The sequence below is a fragment of the Giraffa tippelskirchi genome, chromosome 13 (genome assembly GCF_054371585.1).
Source record: "Giraffa tippelskirchi isolate mGirTip1 chromosome 13, T2T-mGirTip1v1.2.pri, whole genome shotgun sequence".
NCBI lineage: Eukaryota > Metazoa > Chordata > Mammalia > Artiodactyla > Giraffidae > Giraffa > Giraffa tippelskirchi.
Window position 1 is genome coordinate 44,420,833 of NC_137287.1, and position 19,941 is coordinate 44,440,773.

The following is a 19,941-nucleotide window of genomic DNA, read 5'->3' on the forward strand; positions in this document are numbered from 1 at the left end:
AGGCCTCATTTCCCGAGACAACAAAGGCCTAGTCTGGCGAGCTCTCTGCTGCCGAGCAAACGTGACGGAAGGGCTGGGTGGAGGGAGCCTTGCTGTTCCCGGGCAGTGTGGGAGGCCTAGCTGTCAACGTGCAGCCAGCGGCCAGGGCCCCTGAAAACTGACTTCCCAGGTAGCGCTTCTCAGCCCAATGAGACTTTCAGCTTGAAGGCAGCCGAGCAGGCTGTCTTCCTTGCAGGGAGGAAAGGCAGCCCCAGAGATTGCGTTTTTAGGCCTCCCTCGCACAGCAAGTGTGGGGCTCTGCAGACGCCAGTACCAGAGGCCTGCAGACAGGTCCTCACCTCCCGAGCCAGGAAAGGCCTAGTCATGAGAGCTCTCTCCTGCAGAGTAAACGTGACGGAAGAGCTGTGTAGAGGGAGCCTTAATGTTCCCGGGCAAAGGCAGCCCCAGAGATTGGGTTTTTCGGTCTCCCTCGCACAGCAACTGTGGGGCTATGCAGACGCCAGTACAAGAGGCCTGCAAACAGGTCCTCACTTCCCGAGCCAAGAAGGGCCTAGTTTCAAGAGCTCACGCCTGCAGAGCTAACGTGACGGAAGGGCTGTGTGGAGGGAGCCTTGATGTTCCCGGGCAGTGTGGGAGGCCTAGCTGTCAACGTGCAGCCAGCTGCCATGGACGCTGGAAACTGACTTCCCAGGCAGCACTTCCCAGCCCAATGTGACTTTGAGGTTGAAGGCGGCCGAGCAGGCTGTCTTCCTTGGAGGGAAGAAAGGCAGCCCCAGAGATTGGGTTTTTCGGCCTCCCTCGCACAGCAAGTGTGGGGCTCTGCAGACGCCAGTACAAGAGGCCTGCAGACAGGTCCTCACCTCCCGAGCCAGGAAAGGCCTAGTCATGAGAGCTCTCTCCTGCAGAGTAAACGTGACGGAACGGCTGTGTGGAGGGAGCCTTGATGTTCCCGGGCAGTGTGGGAGGCCTAGCTGTCAACGTGCAGCCAGCTGCCATGGACCCTGGAAACTGACTTCCCAGGCAGCACTTCCCAGCCCAATGTGACTTTGAGGTTGAAGGCGGCCGAGCAGGCTGTCTTCCTTGGAGGGAAGAAAGGCAGCCCCAGAGATTGGGTTTTTCGGCCTCCCTCGCACAGCAAGTGCGGGGCTATGCAGACGCCAGTACAAGAGGCCTGCCAACAGGTCCTCACTTCCCGAGCCAAGAAGGGCCTAGTTTCAAGAGCTCTCGCCTGCAGAGGTAACGTGACGGAACAGCTGTGTGGAGGGAACCTTGATGTTCTAGGCAGTGTGGGCGCCCTAGGCATACACGTGCACCCAGCGGCCATTGCCCCTGAAAACGGACTTCCCAACTAGCACTTCCCAGCCCGATGAGACTTTCAGCCAGAAGGCAGCCGAGCAGGCTGTCTTCCTTGGAGGGAGGAAAGGCAGCCCCAGAGATTGCGTTTTTAGGCCTCCCTCGCACAGCAAGTGTGGGGCTCTGCAGACGCCAGTACAAGAGGCCTGCAGACAGGTCCTCACCTCCCGAGCCAAGAAAGGCCTGGTCTTGAGAGCTCTCTCCTGCAGAGCAAAGGTGACGGAAGAGCTGTGTGGAGGGAGCCTTGCTGTTCCTGGGCAGTGTGGGAAGCCCAGCTGTAAACGTGAAGCCAGCGGCTGTGGCCCCTGAAAACTGACTTCCCAGGTAGCATTTCCCAGCCCAATGTGACTTTCAGGTTGAAGTTGGCCGAGCAGGCTGTCTTCCTTGGAGGGAGGAAAGGCAGCCCCAGAGGTTGGGTTTTTAGGCCTCCGTTGCCCAGCAAGTGTGGGGCTCTGCAGACGCCAGTACAAGAGTCCTGCAAACAGGTCCTAACTTCCCGAGACAAGAAAGGCCTAGTTTCGCGAGCTCTCGCCTGCAGAGCTAACGTGACGGAACAGCTGTGTGGAGGGAACCTTGATGTTCTAGGCAGTGTGGGAGCCCTAGGCATACACGTGCACCCAGCCGCCATTGCCCCTGAAAACGTACTCCCAACTAGCACTTCCCAGCCCGATGTGACTTTCAGCCAGAAGGGGGCCGGGCAGGCTCTCTTCCTTGGAGGGAGGAAAGGCAGCCCCAGAGAATGGGTTTTCATGCCTCCCGCGTGCAGGCAACGTGTGGCTGTTGAGACGCCCGACGCATAGTGCTGCGAGCAAGGCCTCATTTCCCGAGACAACAAAGGCCTAGTCTGGCGAGCTCTCTGCTGCCGAGCAAACGTGACGGAAGGGCTGGGTGGAGGGAGCCTTGCTGTTCCCGGGCAGTGTGGGAGGCCTAGCTGTCAACGTGCAGCCAGCGGCCAGGGCCCCTGAAAACTGACTTCCCAGGTAGCGCTTCTCAGCCCAATGAGACTTTCAGCTTGAAGGCAGCCGAGCAGGCTGTCTTCCTTGCAGGGAGGAAAGGCAGCCCCAGAGATTGCGTTTTTAGGCCTCCCTCGCACAGCAAGTGTGGGGCTCTGCAGACGCCAGTACCAGAGGCCTGCAGACAGGTCCTCACCTCCCGAGCCAGGAAAGGCCTAGTCATGAGAGCTCTCTCCTGCAGAGTAAACGTGACGGAAGAGCTGTGTAGAGGGAGCCTTAATGTTCCCGGGCAAAGGCAGCCCCAGAGATTGGGTTTTTCGGTCTCCCTCGCACAGCAAGTGTGGGGCTATGCAGACGCCAGTACAAGAGGCCTGCAAACAGGTCCTCACTTCCCGAGCCAAGAAGGGCCTAGTTTCAAGAGCTCACGCCTGCAGAGCTAACGTGACGGAAGGGCTGTGTGGAGGGAGCCTTGATGTTCCCGGGCAGTGTGGGAGGCCTAGCTGTCAACGTGCAGCCAGCTGCCATGGACGCTGGAAACTGACTTCCCAGGCAGCACTTCCCAGCCCAATGTGACTTTGAGGTTGAAGGCGGCCGAGCAGGCTGTCTTCCTTGGAGGGAAGAAAGGCAGCCCCAGAGATTGGGTTTTTCGGCCTCCCTCGCACAGCAAGTGTGGGGCTATGCAGACGCCAGTACAAGAGGCCTGCAAACAGGTCCTCACTTCCCGAGCCAAGAAGGGCCTAGTTTCAAGAGCTCTCGCCTGAAAAGCTAACGTGACGGAACAGCTGTGTGGAGGGAACCTTGATGTTCTAGGCAGTGTGGGAGCCCTAGGCATACACGTGCACCCAGCCGCCATTGCCCCTGAAAACGTACTTCCCAACTAGCACTTCCCAGCCCGATGTGACTTTCAGCCAGAAGGGGGCCGGGCAGGCTGTCTTCCTTGGAGGGAGGAAAGGCAGCCCCAGAGAATGGGTTTTCAGGCCTCCCGTGCGCAGGCAACGTGAGGCTCTTGAGACGCCCGACCATAGTGCTTCGAGCAGGGCCTCACTTCCCGAGTCAAGAAAGGCCTATTCTCGTGAGCTCGCTCCTGCAGAGCAAACCTGATGGAAGAGCTGCGTGGAGGGAGCCTTAATGTTCCCAGGCAAAGTCAGCCCCAGAGATTGGGTTTTTCAGCCTCCCTCTCACAGCAAGTGTGGGGCTAGGCAGACGCCAGTACAAGAGGCCTGCAAACAGGTCCTCACTTCCCGAGCCAAGAAGGGCCTAGTTTCAAGAGCTCACGCCTGCAGAGCTAACGTGACGGAAGTGCTGTGTGGAGGGAGCCTTGATGTTCCCGGGCAGTGTGGGAGGCCTAGCTGTCAAAGTGCAGCCAGCTGCCATGGACCCTGGAAACTGACTTCCCAGGCAGCACCTCCCAGCCCAATGTGACTTTGAGGTTGAAGTTGGCCGAGCAGGCTGTCTTCCTTGGAGGGAAGAAAGGCAGCCCCAGAGATTGGGTTTTTCGGCCTCCCTCGCACAGCAAGTGTGGGGCTATGCAGACGCCAGTACAAGAGGCCTGCAAAAAGGTCCTCACTTCCCGAGCCATGAAGGGCCTAGTTTCAAGAGCTCTCGCCTGCAGAGCTAACGTAATGGAAGAGCTGTGCGGAGGGAACCTTGATGTTCTAGGCAGTGTGTGAGCCCTAGGCATACACGTACACCCAGCGGCCATTGCCCCTGAAAACGGACTTCCCAACTAGCACTTCCCAGCCCGATGAGACTTTCACCCAGAAGGCGGCCGAGCAGGCTGTCTTTCTTGGAGGGAGGAAAGGCAGCCCCAGAGAATGGGTTTTCAGGCCTCCCGTGCGCAGGCAACGTGGGGCTCTTGAGACGCCCGACCATAGTGCTGCGAGCAGGGCCTCACTTCCCGAGTCAAGAAAGGCCTATTCTCGTGAGCTCTCTCCTGCAGAGCAAACCTGACGGAAGAGCTGTGTGGAGGCAGCCTTAATGTTCCCAGGCAAAGTCAGCCCCAGAGATTGGGTTTTTCGGCCTCCCTCGCACAGCAAGTGTGGGGCTAGGCAGACGCCAGTACAAGAGGCCTGCAAACAGGTCCTCACTTCCCGAGCCAAGAGAGGCCTAGCTTTGCGAGCTCTCTGCTGCAGAGCTAACATGACGTAAGAGCTGTGCAGAGGGAACCTTGAGGTTCTGGGCAGTGTGGGAGCCCTAGGCATACACGGGCACCCAACGTCCATTGCCGATGAAAACTGACGTCGCAACTAGCACTTCCCAGCCCGATGTGACTTTGAGGTTGAAGGCGGTCGAGCAGGCTGTCTTCCTTGGAGGGAGGAAAGGCAGACCCAGAGATTGCGTTTTTAGGCCTCCCTCGCACAGCAAGTGTGGGGCTCTGCAGACGCCAGTACAAGAGGCCTGCAGACAGGTCCTCACCTCCCGAGCCAGGAAAGGCCTAGTCATGAGAGCTCTCTCCTGCAGAGTAAACGTGACGGAACGGCTGTGTGGAGGGAGCCTTGATGTTCCCGGGCAGTGTGGGAGGCCTAGCTGTCAACGTGCAGCCAGCTGCCATGGACCCTGGAAACTGACTTCCCAGGCAGCACTTCCCAGCCCAATGTGACTTTGAGGTTGAAGGCGGCCGAGCAGGCTGTCTTCCTTGGAGGGAAGAAAGGCAGCCCCAGAGATTGGGTTTTTCGGCCTCCCTCGCACAGCAAGTGCGGGGCTATGCAGACGCCAGTACAAGAGGCCTGCAAACAGGTCCTCACTTCCCGAGCCAAGAAGGGCCTAGTTTCAAGAGCTCTCGCCTGCAGAGGTAACGTGACGGAACAGCTGTGTTGAGGGAACCTTGATGTTCTAGGCAGTGTGGGCGCCCTAGGCATACACGTGCACCCAGCGGCCATTGCCCCTGAAAACGGACTTCCCAACTAGCACTTCCCAGCCCGATGAGACTTTCAGCCAGAAGGCAGCCGAGCAGGCTGTCTTCCTTGGAGGGAGGAAAGGCAGCCCCAGAGATTGCGTTTTTAGGCCTCCCTCGCACAGCAAGTGTGGGGCTCTGCAGACGCCAGTACAAGAGGCCTGCAGACAGGTCCTCACCTCCCGAGCCAAGAAAGGCCTGGTCTTGAGAGCTCTCTCCTGCAGAGCAAAGGTGACGCAAGAGCTGTGTGGAGGGAGCCTTGCTGTTCCTGGGCAGTGTGGGAAGCCCAGCTGTAAACGTGAAGCCAGCGGCTGTGGCCCCTGAAAACTGACTTCCCAGGTAGCATTTCCCAGCCCAATGTGACTTTCAGGTTGAAGTTGGCCGAGCAGGCTGTCTTCCTTGGAGGGAGGAAAGGCAGCCCCAGAGGTTGGGTTTTTAGGCCTCCGTTGCCCAGCAAGTGTGGGGCTCTGCAGACGCCAGTACAAGAGTCCTGCAAACAGGTCCTAACTTCCCGAGACAAGAAAGGCCTAGTTTCGCGAGCTCTCGCCTGCAGAGCTAACGTGACGGAACAGCTGTGTGGAGGGAACCTTGATGTTCTAGGCAGTGTGGGAGCCCTAGGCATACACGTGCACCCAGCCGCCATTGCCCCTGAAAACGTACTCCCAACTAGCACTTCCCAGCCCGATGTGACTTTCAGCCAGAAGGGGGCCGGGCAGGCTCTCTTCCTTGGAGGGAGGAAAGGCAGCCCCAGAGAATGGGTTTTCATGCCTCCCGCGTGCAGGCAACGTGTGGCTGTTGAGACGCCCGACGCATAGTGCTGCGAGCAAGGCCTCATTTCCCGAGACAACAAAGGCCTAGTCTGGCGAGCTCTCTGCTGCCGAGCAAACGTGACGGAAGGGCTGGGTGGAGGGAGCCTTGCTGTTCCCGGGCAGTGTGGGAGGCCTAGCTGTCAACGTGCAGCCAGCGGCCAGGGCCCCTGAAAACTGACTTCCCAGGTAGCGCTTCTCAGCCCAATGAGACTTTCAGCTTGAAGGCAGCCGAGCAGGCTGTCTTCCTTGCAGGGAGGAAAGGCAGCCCCAGAGATTGCGTTTTTAGGCCTCCCTCGCACAGCAAGTGTGGGGCTCTGCAGACGCCAGTACCAGAGGCCTGCAGACAGGTCCTCACCTCCCGAGCCAGGAAAGGCCTAGTCATGAGAGCTCTCTCCTGCAGAGTAAACGTGACGGAAGAGCTGTGTAGAGGGAGCCTTAATGTTCCCGGGCAAAGGCAGCCCCAGAGATTGGGTTTTTCGGTCTCCCTCGCACAGCAAGTGTGGGGCTATGCAGACGCCAGTACAAGAGGCCTGCAAACAGGTCCTCACTTCCCGAGCCAAGAAGGGCCTAGTTTCAAGAGCTCACGCCTGCAGAGCTAACGTGACGGAAGGGCTGTGTGGAGGGAGCCTTGATGTTCCCGGGCAGTGTGGGAGGCCTAGCTGTCAACGTGCAGCCAGCTGCCATGGACGCTGGAAACTGACTTCCCAGGCAGCACTTCCCAGCCCAATGTGACTTTGAGGTTGAAGGCGGCCGAGCAGGCTGTCTTCCTTGGAGGGAAGAAAGGCAGCCCCAGAGATTGGGTTTTTCGGCCTCCCTCGCACAGCAAGTGTGGGGCTATGCAGACGCCAGTACAAGAGGCCTGCAAACAGGTCCTCACTTCCCGAGCCAAGAAGGGCCTAGTTTCAAGAGCTCTCGCCTGAAAAGCTAACGTGACGGAACAGCTGTGTGGAGGGAACCTTGATGTTCTAGGCAGTGTGGGAGCCCTAGGCATACACGTGCACCCAGCCGCCATTGCCCCTGAAAACGTACTTCCCAACTAGCACTTCCCAGCCCGATGTGACTTTCAGCCAGAAGGGGGCCGGGCAGGCTGTCTTCCTTGGAGGGAGGAAAGGCAGCCCCAGAGAATGGGTTTTCAGGCCTCCCGTGCGCAGGCAACGTGAGGCTCTTGAGACGCCCGACCATAGTGCTTCGAGCAGGGCCTCACTTCCCGAGTCAAGAAAGGCCTATTCTCGTGAGCTCGCTCCTGCAGAGCAAACCTGATGGAAGAGCTGCGTGGAGGGAGCCTTAATGTTCCCAGGCAAAGTCAGCCCCAGAGATTGGGTTTTTCAGCCTCCCTCTCACAGCAAGTGTGGGGCTAGGCAGACGCCAGTACAAGAGGCCTGCAAACAGGTCCTCACTTCCCGAGCCAAGAAGGGCCTAGTTTCAAGAGCTCACGCCTGCAGAGCTAACGTGACGGAAGTGCTGTGTGGAGGGAGCCTTGATGTTCCCGGGCAGTGTGGGAGGCCTAGCTGTCAAAGTGCAGCCAGCTGCCATGGACCCTGGAAACTGACTTCCCAGGCAGCACCTCCCAGCCCAATGTGACTTTGAGGTTGAAGTTGGCCGAGCAGGCTGTCTTCCTTGGAGGGAAGAAAGGCAGCCCCAGAGATTGGGTTTTTCGGCCTCCCTCGCACAGCAAGTGTGGGGCTATGCAGACGCCAGTACAAGAGGCCTGCAAAAAGGTCCTCACTTCCCGAGCCATGAAGGGCCTAGTTTCAAGAGCTCTCGCCTGCAGAGCTAACGTAATGGAAGAGCTGTGCGGAGGGAACCTTGATGTTCTAGGCAGTGTGTGAGCCCTAGGCATACACGTACACCCAGCGGCCATTGCCCCTGAAAACGGACTTCCCAACTAGCACTTCCCAGCCCGATGAGACTTTCACCCAGAAGGCGGCCGAGCAGGCTGTCTTTCTTGGAGGGAGGAAAGGCAGCCCCAGAGAATGGGTTTTCAGGCCTCCCGTGCGCAGGCAACGTGGGGCTCTTGAGACGCCCGACCATAGTGCTGCGAGCAGGGCCTCACTTCCCGAGTCAAGAAAGGCCTATTCTCGTGAGCTCTCTCCTGCAGAGCAAACCTGACGGAAGAGCTGTGTGGAGGCAGCCTTAATGTTCCCAGGCAAAGTCAGCCCCAGAGATTGGGTTTTTCGGCCTCCCTCGCACAGCAAGTGTGGGGCTAGGCAGACGCCAGTACAAGAGGCCTGCAAACAGGTCCTCACTTCCCGAGCCAAGAGAGGCCTAGCTTTGCGAGCTCTCTGCTGCAGAGCTAACATGACGTAAGAGCTGTGCAGAGGGAACCTTGAGGTTCTGGGCAGTGTGGGAGCCCTAGGCATACACGGGCACCCAACGTCCATTGCCGATGAAAACTGACGTCGCAACTAGCACTTCCCAGCCCGATGTGACTTTGAGGTTGAAGGCGGTCGAGCAGGCTGTCTTCCTTGGAGGGAGGAAAGGCAGACCCAGAGATTGCGTTTTTAGGCCTCCCTCGCACAGCAAGTGTGGGGCTCTGCAGACGCCAGTACAAGAGGCCTGCAGACAGGTCCTCACCTCCCGAGCCAGGAAAGGCCTAGTCATGAGAGCTCTCTCCTGCAGAGTAAACGTGACGGAAGGGCTGTGTGGAGGGAGCCTTGATGTTCCCGGGCAGTGTGGGAGGCCTAGCTGTCAACGTGCAGCCAGCTGCCATGGACCCTGGAAACTGACTTCCCAGGCAGCACTTCCCAGCCCAATGTGACTTTGAGGTTGAAGGCGGCCGAGCAGGCTGTCTTCCTTGGAGGGAAGAAAGGCAGCCCCAGAGATTGGGTTTTTCGGCCTCCCTCGCACAGCAAGTGCGGGGCTATGCAGACGCCAGTACAAGAGGCCTGCAAACAGGTCCTCACTTCCCGAGCCAAGAAGGGCCTAGTTTCAAGAGCTCTCGCCTGCAGAGGTAACGTGACGGAACAGCTGTGTGGAGGGAACCTTGATGTTCTAGGCAGTGTGGGCGCCCTAGGCATACACGTGCACCCAGCGGCCATTGCCCCTGAAAACGGACTTCCCAACTAGCACTTCCCAGCCCGATGAGACTTTCAGCCAGAAGGCAGCCGAGCAGGCTGTCTTCCTTGGAGGGAGGAAAGGCAGCCCCAGAGATTGCGTTTTTAGGCCTCCCTCGCACAGCAAGTGTGGGGCTCTGCAGACGCCAGTACAAGAGGCCTGCAGACAGGTCCTCACCTCCCGAGCCAAGAAAGGCCTGGTCTTGAGAGCTCTCTCCTGCAGAGCAAAGGTGACGCAAGAGCTGTGTGGAGGGAGCCTTGCTGTTCCTGGGCAGTGTGGGAAGCCCAGCTGTAAACGTGAAGCCAGCGGCTGTGGCCCCTGAAAACTGACTTCCCAGGTAGCATTTCCCAGCCCAATGTGACTTTCAGGTTGAAGTTGGCCGAGCAGGCTGTCTTCCTTGGAGGGAGGAAAGGCAGCCCCAGAGGTTGGGTTTTTAGGCCTCCGTTGCCCAGCAAGTGTGGGGCTCTGCAGACGCCAGTACAAGAGTCCTGCAAACAGGTCCTAACTTCCCGAGACAAGAAAGGCCTAGTTTCGCGAGCTCTCGCCTGCAGAGCTAACGTGACGGAACAGCTGGGTGGAGGGAACCTTGATGTTCTAGGCAGTGTGGGAGCCCTAGGCATACACGTGCACCCAGCCGCCATTGCCCCTGAAAACGTACTCCCAACTAGCACTTCCCAGCCCGATGTGACTTTCAGCCAGAAGGGGGCCGGGCAGGCTCTCTTCCTTGGAGGGAGGAAAGGCAGCCCCAGAGAATGGGTTTTCATGCCTCCCGCGTGCAGGCAACGTGTGGCTGTTGAGACGCCCGACGCATAGTGCTGCGAGCAAGGCCTCATTTCCCGAGACAACAAAGGCCTAGTCTGGCGAGCTCTCTGCTGCCGAGCAAACGTGACGGAAGGGCTGGGTGGAGGGAGCCTTGCTGTTCCCGGGCAGTGTGGGAGGCCTAGCTGTCAACGTGCAGCCAGCGGCCAGGGCCCCTGAAAACTGACTTCCCAGGTAGCGCTTCTCAGCCCAATGAGACTTTCAGCTTGAAGGCAGCCGAGCAGGCTGTCTTCCTTGCAGGGAGGAAAGGCAGCCCCAGAGATTGCGTTTTTAGGCCTCCCTCGCACAGCAAGTGTGGGGCTCTGCAGACGCCAGTACCAGAGGCCTGCAGACAGGTCCTCACCTCCCGAGCCAGGAAAGGCCTAGTCATGAGAGCTCTCTCCTGCAGAGTAAACGTGACGGAAGAGCTGTGTAGAGGGAGCCTTAATGTTCCCGGGCAAAGGCAGCCCCAGAGATTGGGTTTTTCGGTCTCCCTCGCACAGCAAGTGTGGGGCTATGCAGACGCCAGTACAAGAGGCCTGCAAACAGGTCCTCACTTCCCGAGCCAAGAAGGGCCTAGTTTCAAGAGCTCACGCCTGCAGAGCTAACGTGACGGAAGGGCTGTGTGGAGGGAGCCTTGATGTTCCCGGGCAGTGTGGGAGGCCTAGCTGTCAACGTGCAGCCAGCTGCCATGGACGCTGGAAACTGACTTCCCAGGCAGCACTTCCCAGCCCAATGTGACTTTGAGGTTGAAGGCGGCCGAGCAGGCTGTCTTCCTTGGAGGGAAGAAAGGCAGCCCCAGAGATTGGGTTTTTCGGCCTCCCTCGCACAGCAAGTGTGGGGCTATGCAGACGCCAGTACAAGAGGCCTGCAAACAGGTCCTCACTTCCCGAGCCAAGAAGGGCCTAGTTTCAAGAGCTCTCGCCTGAAAAGCTAACGTGACGGAACAGCTGTGTGGAGGGAACCTTGATGTTCTAGGCAGTGTGGGAGCCCTAGGCATACACGTGCACCCAGCCGCCATTGCCCCTGAAAACGTACTTCCCAACTAGCACTTCCCAGCCCGATGTGACTTTCAGCCAGAAGGGGGCCGGGCAGGCTGTCTTCCTTGGAGGGAGGAAAGGCAGCCCCAGAGAATGGGTTTTCAGGCCTCCCGTGCGCAGGCAACGTGAGGCTCTTGCGACGCCCGACCATAGTGCTTCGAGCAGGGCCTCACTTCCCGAGTCAAGAAAGGCCTATTCTCGTGAGCTCGCTCCTGCAGAGCAAACCTGATGGAAGAGCTGCGTGGAGGGAGCCTTAATGTTCCCAGGCAAAGTCAGCCCCAGAGATTGGGTTTTTCAGCCTCCCTCTCACAGCAAGTGTGGGGCTAGGCAGACGCCAGTACAAGAGGCCTGCAAACAGGTCCTCACTTCCCGAGCCAAGAAGGGCCTAGTTTCAAGAGCTCACGCCTGCAGAGCTAACGTGACGGAAGTGCTGTGTGGAGGGAGCCTTGATGTTCCCGGGCAGTGTGGGAGGCCTAGCTGTCAAAGTGCAGCCAGCTGCCATGGACCCTGGAAACTGACTTCCCAGGCAGCACCTCCCAGCCCAATGTGACTTTGAGGTTGAAGTTGGCCGAGCAGGCTGTCTTCCTTGGAGGGAAGAAAGGCAGCCCCAGAGATTGGGTTTTTCGGCCTCCCTCGCACAGCAAGTGTGGGGCTATGCAGACGCCAGTACAAGAGGCCTGCAAAAAGGTCCTCACTTCCCGAGCCATGAAGGGCCTAGTTTCAAGAGCTCTCGCCTGCAGAGCTAACGTAATGGAAGAGCTGTGCGGAGGGAACCTTGATGTTCTAGGCAGTGTGTGAGCCCTAGGCATACACGTACACCCAGCGGCCATTGCCCCTGAAAACGGACTTCCCAACTAGCACTTCCCAGCCCGATGAGACTTTCACCCAGAAGGCGGCCGAGCAGGCTGTCTTTCTTGGAGGGAGGAAAGGCAGCCCCAGAGAATGGGTTTTCAGGCCTCCCGTGCGCAGGCAACGTGGGGCTCTTGAGACGCCCGACCATAGTGCTGCGAGCAGGGCCTCACTTCCCGAGTCAAGAAAGGCCTATTCTCGTGAGCTCTCTCCTGCAGAGCAAACCTGACGGAAGAGCTGTGTGGAGGCAGCCTTAATGTTCCCAGGCAAAGTCAGCCCCAGAGATTGGGTTTTTCGGCCTCCCTCGCACAGCAAGTGTGGGGCTAGGCAGACGCCAGTACAAGAGGCCTGCAAACAGGTCCTCACTTCCCGAGCCAAGAGAGGCCTAGCTTTGCGAGCTCTCTGCTGCAGAGCTAACATGACGTAAGAGCTGTGCAGAGGGAACCTTGAGGTTCTGGGCAGTGTGGGAGCCCTAGGCATACACGGGCACCCAACGTCCATTGCCGATGAAAACTGACGTCGCAACTAGCACTTCCCAGCCCGATGTGACTTTGAGGTTGAAGGCGGTCGAGCAGGCTGTCTTCCTTGGAGGGAGGAAAGGCAGACCCAGAGATTGCGTTTTTAGGCCTCCCTCGCACAGCAAGTGTGGGGCTCTGCAGACGCCAGTACAAGAGGCCTGCAGACAGGTCCTCACCTCCCGAGCCAGGAAAGGCCTAGTCATGAGAGCTCTCTCCTGCAGAGTAAACGTGACGGAAGGGCTGTGTGGAGGGAGCCTTGATGTTCCCGGGCAGTGTGGGAGGCCTAGCTGTCAACGTGCAGCCAGCTGCCATGGACGCTGGAAACTGACTTCCCAGGCAGCACTTCCCAGCCCAATGTGACTTTGAGGTTGAAGGCGGCCGAGCAGGCTGTCTTCCTTGGAGGGAAGAAAGGCAGCCCCAGAGATTGGGTTTTTCGGCCTCCCTCGCACAGCAAGTGCGGGGCTATGCAGACGCCAGTACAAGAGGCCTGCAAACAGGTCCTCACTTCCCGAGCCAAGAAGGGCCTAGTTTCAAGAGCTCTCGCCTGCAGAGGTAACGTGACGGAACAGCTGTGTGGAGGGAACCTTGATGTTCTAGGCAGTGTGGGCGCCCTAGGCATACACGTGCACCCAGCGGCCATTGCCCCTGAAAACGGACTTCCCAACTAGCACTTCCCAGCCCGATGAGACTTTCAGCCAGAAGGCAGCCGAGCAGGCTGTCTTCCTTGGAGGGAGGAAAGGCAGCCCCAGAGATTGCGTTTTTAGGCCTCCCTCGCACAGCAAGTGTGGGGCTCTGCAGACGCCAGTACAAGAGGCCTGCAGACAGGTCCTCACCTCCCGAGCCAAGAAAGGCCTGGTCTTGAGAGCTCTCTCCTGCAGAGCAAAGGTGACGGAAGAGCTGTGTGGAGGGAGCCTTGCTGTTCCTGGGCAGTGTGGGAAGCCCAGCTGTAAACGTGAAGCCAGCGGCTGTGGCCCCTGAAAACTGACTTCCCAGGTAGCATTTCCCAGCCCAATGTGACTTTCAGGTTGAAGTTGGCCGAGCAGGCTGTCTTCCTTGGAGGGAGGAAAGGCAGCCCCAGAGGTTGGGTTTTTAGGCCTCCGTTGCCCAGCAAGTGTGGGGCTCTGCAGACGCCAGTACAAGAGTCCTGCAAACAGGTCCTAACTTCCCGAGACAAGAAAGGCCTAGTTTCGCGAGCTCTCGCCTGCAGAGCTAACGTGACGGAACAGCTGGGTGGAGGGAACCTTGATGTTCTAGGCAGTGTGGGAGCCCTAGGCATACACGTGCACCCAGCCGCCATTGCCCCTGAAAACGTACTCCCAACTAGCACTTCCCAGCCCGATGTGACTTTCAGCCAGAAGGGGGCCGGGCAGGCTCTCTTCCTTGGAGGGAGGAAAGGCAGCCCCAGAGAATGGGTTTTCATGCCTCCCGCGTGCAGGCAACGTGTGGCTGTTGAGACGCCCGACGCATAGTGCTGCGAGCAAGGCCTCATTTCCCGAGACAACAAAGGCCTAGTCTGGCGAGCTCTCTGCTGCCGAGCAAACGTGACGGAAGGGCTGGGTGGAGGGAGCCTTGCTGTTCCCGGGCAGTGTGGGAGGCCTAGCTGTCAACGTGCAGCCAGCGGCCAGGGCCCCTGAAAACTGACTTCCCAGGTAGCGCTTCTCAGCCCAATGAGACTTTCAGCTTGAAGGCAGCCGAGCAGGCTGTCTTCCTTGCAGGGAGGAAAGGCAGCCCCAGAGATTGCGTTTTTAGGCCTCCCTCGCACAGCAAGTGTGGGGCTCTGCAGACGCCAGTACCAGAGGCCTGCAGACAGGTCCTCACCTCCCGAGCCAGGAAAGGCCTAGTCATGAGAGCTCTCTCCTGCAGAGTAAACGTGACGGAAGAGCTGTGTAGAGGGAGCCTTAATGTTCCCGGGCAAAGGCAGCCCCAGAGATTGGGTTTTTCGGTCTCCCTCGCACAGCAAGTGTGGGGCTATGCAGACGCCAGTACAAGAGGCCTGCAAACAGGTCCTCACTTCCCGAGCCAAGAAGGGCCTAGTTTCAAGAGCTCACGCCTGCAGAGCTAACGTGACGGAAGGGCTGTGTGGAGGGAGCCTTGATGTTCCCGGGCAGTGTGGGAGGCCTAGCTGTCAACGTGCAGCCAGCTGCCATGGACGCTGGAAACTGACTTCCCAGGCAGCACTTCCCAGCCCAATGTGACTTTGAGGTTGAAGGCGGCCGAGCAGGCTGTCTTCCTTGGAGGGAAGAAAGGCAGCCCCAGAGATTGGGTTTTTCGGCCTCCCTCGCACAGCAAGTGTGGGGCTATGCAGACGCCAGTACAAGAGGCCTGCAAACAGGTCCTCACTTCCCGAGCCAAGAAGGGCCTAGTTTCAAGAGCTCTCGCCTGAAAAGCTAACGTGACGGAACAGCTGTGTGGAGGGAACCTTGATGTTCTAGGCAGTGTGGGAGCCCTAGGCATACACCTGCACCCAGCCGCCATTGCCCCTGAAAACGTACTTCCCAACTAGCACTTCCCAGCCCGATGTGACTTTCAGCCAGAAGGGGGCCGGGCAGGCTGTCTTCCTTGGAGGGAGGAAAGGCAGCCCCAGAGAATGGGTTTTCAGGCCTCCCGTGCGCAGGCAACGTGAGGCTCTTGAGACGCCCGACCATAGTGCTGCGAGCAGGGCCTCACTTCCCGAGTCAAGAAAGGCCTATTCTCGTGAGCTCGCTCCTGCAGAGCAAACCTGATGGAAGAGCTGCGTGGAGGGAGCCTTAATGTTCCCAGGCAAAGTCAGCCCCAGAGATTGGGTTTTTCAGCCTCCCTCTCACAGCAAGTGTGGGGCTAGGCAGACGCCAGTACAAGAGGCCTGCAAACAGGTCCTCACTTCCCGAGCCAAGAAGGGCCTAGTTTCAATAGCTCACGCCTGCAGAGCTAACGTGACGGAAGTGCTGTGTGGAGGGAGCCTTGATGGTCCCGGGCAGTGTGGGAGGCCGAGCTGTCAAAGTGCAGCCAGCTGCCATGGACCCTGGAAACTGACTTCCCAGGCAGCACCTCCCAGCCCAATGTGACTTTGAGGTTGAAGTTGGCCGAGCAGGCTGTCTTCCTTGGAGGGAAGAAAGGCAGCCCCAGAGATTGGGTTTTTCGGCCTCCCTCGCACAGCAAGTGTGGGGCTATGCAGACGCCAGTACAAGAGGCCTGCAAAAAGGTCCTCACTTCCCGAGCCATGAAGGGCCTAGTTTCAAGAGCTCTCGCCTGCAGAGCTAACGTAATGGAAGAGCTGTGCGGAGGGAACCTTGATGTTCTAGGCAGTGTGTGAGCCCTAGGCATACACGTACACCCAGCGGCCATTGCCCCTGAAAACGGACTTCCCAACTAGCACTTCCCAGCCCGATGAGACTTTCACCCAGAAGGCGGCCGAGCAGGCTGTTTTTCTTGGAGGGAGGAAAGGCAGCCCCAGAGAATGGGTTTTCAGGCCTCCCGTGCGCAGGCAACGTGGGGCTCTTGAGACGCCCGACCATAGTGCTGCGAGCAGGGCCTCACTTCCCGAGTCAAGAAAGGCCTATTCTCGTGAGCTCTCTCCTGCAGAGCAAACCTGACGGAAGAGCTGTGTGGAGGCAGCCTTAATGTTCCCAGGCAAAGTCAGCCCCAGAGATTGGGTTTTTCGGCCTCCCTCGCACAGCAAGTGTGGGGCTAGGCAGACGCCAGTACAAGAGGCCTGCAAACAGGTCCTCACTTCCCGAGCCAAGAGAGGCCTAGCTTTGCGAGCTCTCTGCTGCAGAGCTAACATGACGTAAGAGCTGTGCAGAGGGAACCTTGAGGTTCTGGGCAGTGTGGGAGCCCTAGGCATACACGGGCACCCAACGTCCATTGCCGATGAAAACTGACGTCGCAACTAGCACTTCCCAGCCCGATGTGACTTTGAGGTTGAAGGCGGTCGAGCAGGCTGTCTTCCTTGGAGGGAGGAAAGGCAGACCCAGAGATTGCGTTTTTAGGCCTCCCTCGCACAGCAAGTGTGGGGCTCTGCAGACGCCAGTACAAGAGGCCTGCAGACAGGTCCTCACCTCCCGAGCCAGGAAAGGCCTAGTCATGAGAGCTCTCTCCTGCAGAGTAAACGTGACGGAAGGGCTGTGTGGAGGGAGCCTTGATGTTCCCGGGCAGTGTGGGAGGCCTAGCTGTCAACGTGCAGCCAGCTGCCATGGACCCTGGAAACTGACTTCCCAGGCAGCACTTCCCAGCCCAATGTGACTTTGAGGTTGAAGGCGGCCGAGCAGGCTGTCTTCCTTGGAGGGAAGAAAGGCAGCCCCAGAGATTGGGTTTTTCGGCCTCCCTCGCACAGCAAGTGCGGGGCTATGCAGACGCCAGTACAAGAGGCCTGCCAACAGGTCCTCACTTCCCGAGCCAAGAAGGGCCTAGTTTCAAGAGCTCTCGCCTGCAGAGGTAACGTGACGGAACAGCTGTGTTGAGGGAACCTTGATGTTCTAGGCAGTGTGGGCGCCCTAGGCATACACGTGCACCCAGCGGCCATTGCCCCTGAAAACGGACTTCCCAACTAGCACTTCCCAGCCCGATGAGACTTTCAGCCAGAAGGCAGCCGAGCAGGCTGTCTTCCTTGGAGGGAGGAAAGGCAGCCCCAGAGATTGCGTTTTTAGGCCTCCCTCGCACAGCAAGTGTGGGGCTCTGCAGACGCCAGTACAAGAGGCCTGCAGACAGGTCCTCACCTCCCGAGCCAAGAAAGGCCTGGTCTTGAGAGCTCTCTCCTGCAGAGCAAAGGTGACGGAAGAGCTGTGTGGAGGGAGCCTTGCTGTTCCTGGGCAGTGTGGGAAGCCCAGCTGTAAACGTGAAGCCAGCGGCTGTGGCCCCTGAAAACTGACTTCCCAGGTAGCATTTCCCAGCCCAATGTGACTTTCAGGTTGAAGTTGGCCGAGCAGGCTGTCTTCCTTGGAGGGAGGAAAGGCAGCCCCAGAGGTTGGGTTTTTAGGCCTCCGTTGCCCAGCAAGTGTGGGGCTCTGCAGACGCCAGTACAAGAGTCCTGCAAACAGGTCCTAACTTCCCGAGACAAGAAAGGCCTAGTTTCGCGAGCTCTCGCCTGCAGAGCTAACGTGACGGAACAGCTGGGTGGAGGGAACCTTGATGTTCTAGGCAGTGTGGGAGCCCTAGGCATACACGTGCACCCAGCCGCCATTGCCCCTGAAAACGTACTCCCAACTAGCACTTCCCAGCCCGATGTGACTTTCAGCCAGAAGGGGGCCGGGCAGGCTCTCTTCCTTGGAGGGAGGAAAGGCAGCCCCAGAGAATGGGTTTTCATGCCTCCCGCGTGCAGGCAACGTGTGGCTGTTGAGACGCCCGACGCATAGTGCTGCGAGCAAGGCCTCATTTCCCGAGACAACAAAGGCCTAGTCTGGCGAGCTCTCTGCTGCCGAGCAAACGTGACGGAAGGGCTGGGTGGAGGGAGCCTTGCTGTTCCCGGGCAGTGTGGGAGGCCTAGCTGTCAACGTGCAGCCAGCGGCCAGGGCCCCTGAAAACTGACTTCCCAGGTAGCGCTTCTCAGCCCAATGAGACTTTCAGCTTGAAGGCAGCCGAGCAGGCTGTCTTCCTTGCAGGGAGGAAAGGCAGCCCCAGAGATTGCGTTTTTAGGCCTCCCTCGCACAGCAAGTGTGGGGCTCTGCAGACGCCAGTACCAGAGGCCTGCAGACAGGTCCTCACCTCCCGAGCCAGGAAAGGCCTAGTCATGAGAGCTCTCTCCTGCAGAGTAAACGTGACGGAAGAGCTGTGTAGAGGGAGCCTTAATGTTCCCGGGCAAAGGCAGCCCCAGAGATTGGGTTTTTCGGTCTCCCTCGCACAGCAAGTGTGGGGCTATGCAGACGCCAGTACAAGAGGCCTGCAAACAGGTCCTCACTTCCCGAGCCAAGAAGGGCCTAGTTTCAAGAGCTCACGCCTGCAGAGCTAACGTGACGGAAGGGCTGTGTGGAGGGAGCCTTGATGTTCCCGGGCAGTGTGGGAGGCCTAGCTGTCAACGTGCAGCCAGCTGCCATGGACGCTGGAAACTGACTTCCCAGGCAGCACTTCCCAGCCCAATGTGACTTTGAGGTTGAAGGCGGCCGAGCAGGCTGTCTTCCTTGGAGGGAAGAAAGGCAGCCCCAGAGATTGGGTTTTTCGGCCTCCCTCGCACAGCAAGTGTGGGGCTATGCAGACGCCAGTACAAGAGGCCTGCAAACAGGTCCTCACTTCCCGAGCCAAGAAGGGCCTAGTTTCAAGAGCTCTCGCCTGAAAAGCTAACGTGACGGAACAGCTGTGTGGAGGGAACCTTGATGTTCTAGGCAGTGTGGGAGCCCTAGGCATACACCTGCACCCAGCCGCCATTGCCCCTGAAAACGTACTTCCCAACTAGCACTTCCCAGCCCGATGTGACTTTCAGCCAGAAGGGGGCCGGGCAGGCTGTCTTCCTTGGAGGGAGGAAAGGCAGCCCCAGAGAATGGGTTTTCAGGCCTCCCGTGCGCAGGCAACGTGAGGCTCTTGAGACGCCCGACCATAGTGCTGCGAGCAGGGCCTCACTTCCCGAGTCAAGAAAGGCCTATTCTCGTGAGCTCGCTCCTGCAGAGCAAACCTGATGGAAGAGCTGCGTGGAGGGAGCCTTAATGTTCCCAGGCAAAGTCAGCCCCAGAGATTGGGTTTTTCAGCCTCCCTCTCACAGCAAGTGTGGGGCTAGGCAGACGCCAGTACAAGAGGCCTGCAAACAGGTCCTCACTTCCCGAGCCAAGAAGGGCCTAGTTTCAATAGCTCACGCCTGCAGAGCTAACGTGACGGAAGTGCTGTGTGGAGGGAGCCTTGATGGTCCCGGGCAGTGTGGGAGGCCGAGCTGTCAAAGTGCAGCCAGCTGCCATGGACCCTGGAAACTGACTTCCCAGGCAGCACCTCCCAGCCCAATGTGACTTTGAGGTTGAAGTTGGCCGAGCAGGCTGTCTTCCTTGGAGGGAAGAAAGGCAGCCCCAGAGATTGGGTTTTTCGGCCTCCCTCGCACAGCAAGTGTGGGGCTATGCAGACGCCAGTACAAGAGGCCTGCAAAAAGGTCCTCACTTCCCGAGCCATGAAGGGCCTAGTTTCAAGAGCTCTCGCCTGCAGAGCTAACGTAATGGAAGAGCTGTGCGGAGGGAACCTTGATGTTCTAGGCAGTGTGTGAGCCCTAGGCATACACGTACACCCAGCGGCCATTGCCCCTGAAAACGGACTTCCCAACTAGCACTTCCCAGCCCGATGAGACTTTCACCCAGAAGGCGGCCGAGCAGGCTGTCTTTCTTGGAGGGAGGAAAGGCAGCCCCAGAGAATGGGTTTTCAGGCCTCCCGTGCGCAGGCAACGTGGGGCTCTTGAGACGCCCGACCATAGTGCTGCGAGCAGGGCCTCACTTCCCGAGTCAAGAAAGGCCTATTCTCGTGAGCTCTCTCCTGCAGAGCAAACCTGACGGAAGAGCTGTGTGGAGGCAGCCTTAATGTTCCCAGGCAAAGTCAGCCCCAGAGATTGGGTTTTTCGGCCTCCCTCGCACAGCAAGTGTGGGGCTAGGCAGACGCCAGTACAAGAGGCCTGCAAACAGGTCCTCACTTCCCGAGCCAAGAGAGGCCTAGCTTTGCGAGCTCTCTGCTGCAGAGCTAACATGACGTAAGAGCTGTGCAGAGGGAACCTTGAGGTTCTGGGCAGTGTGGGAG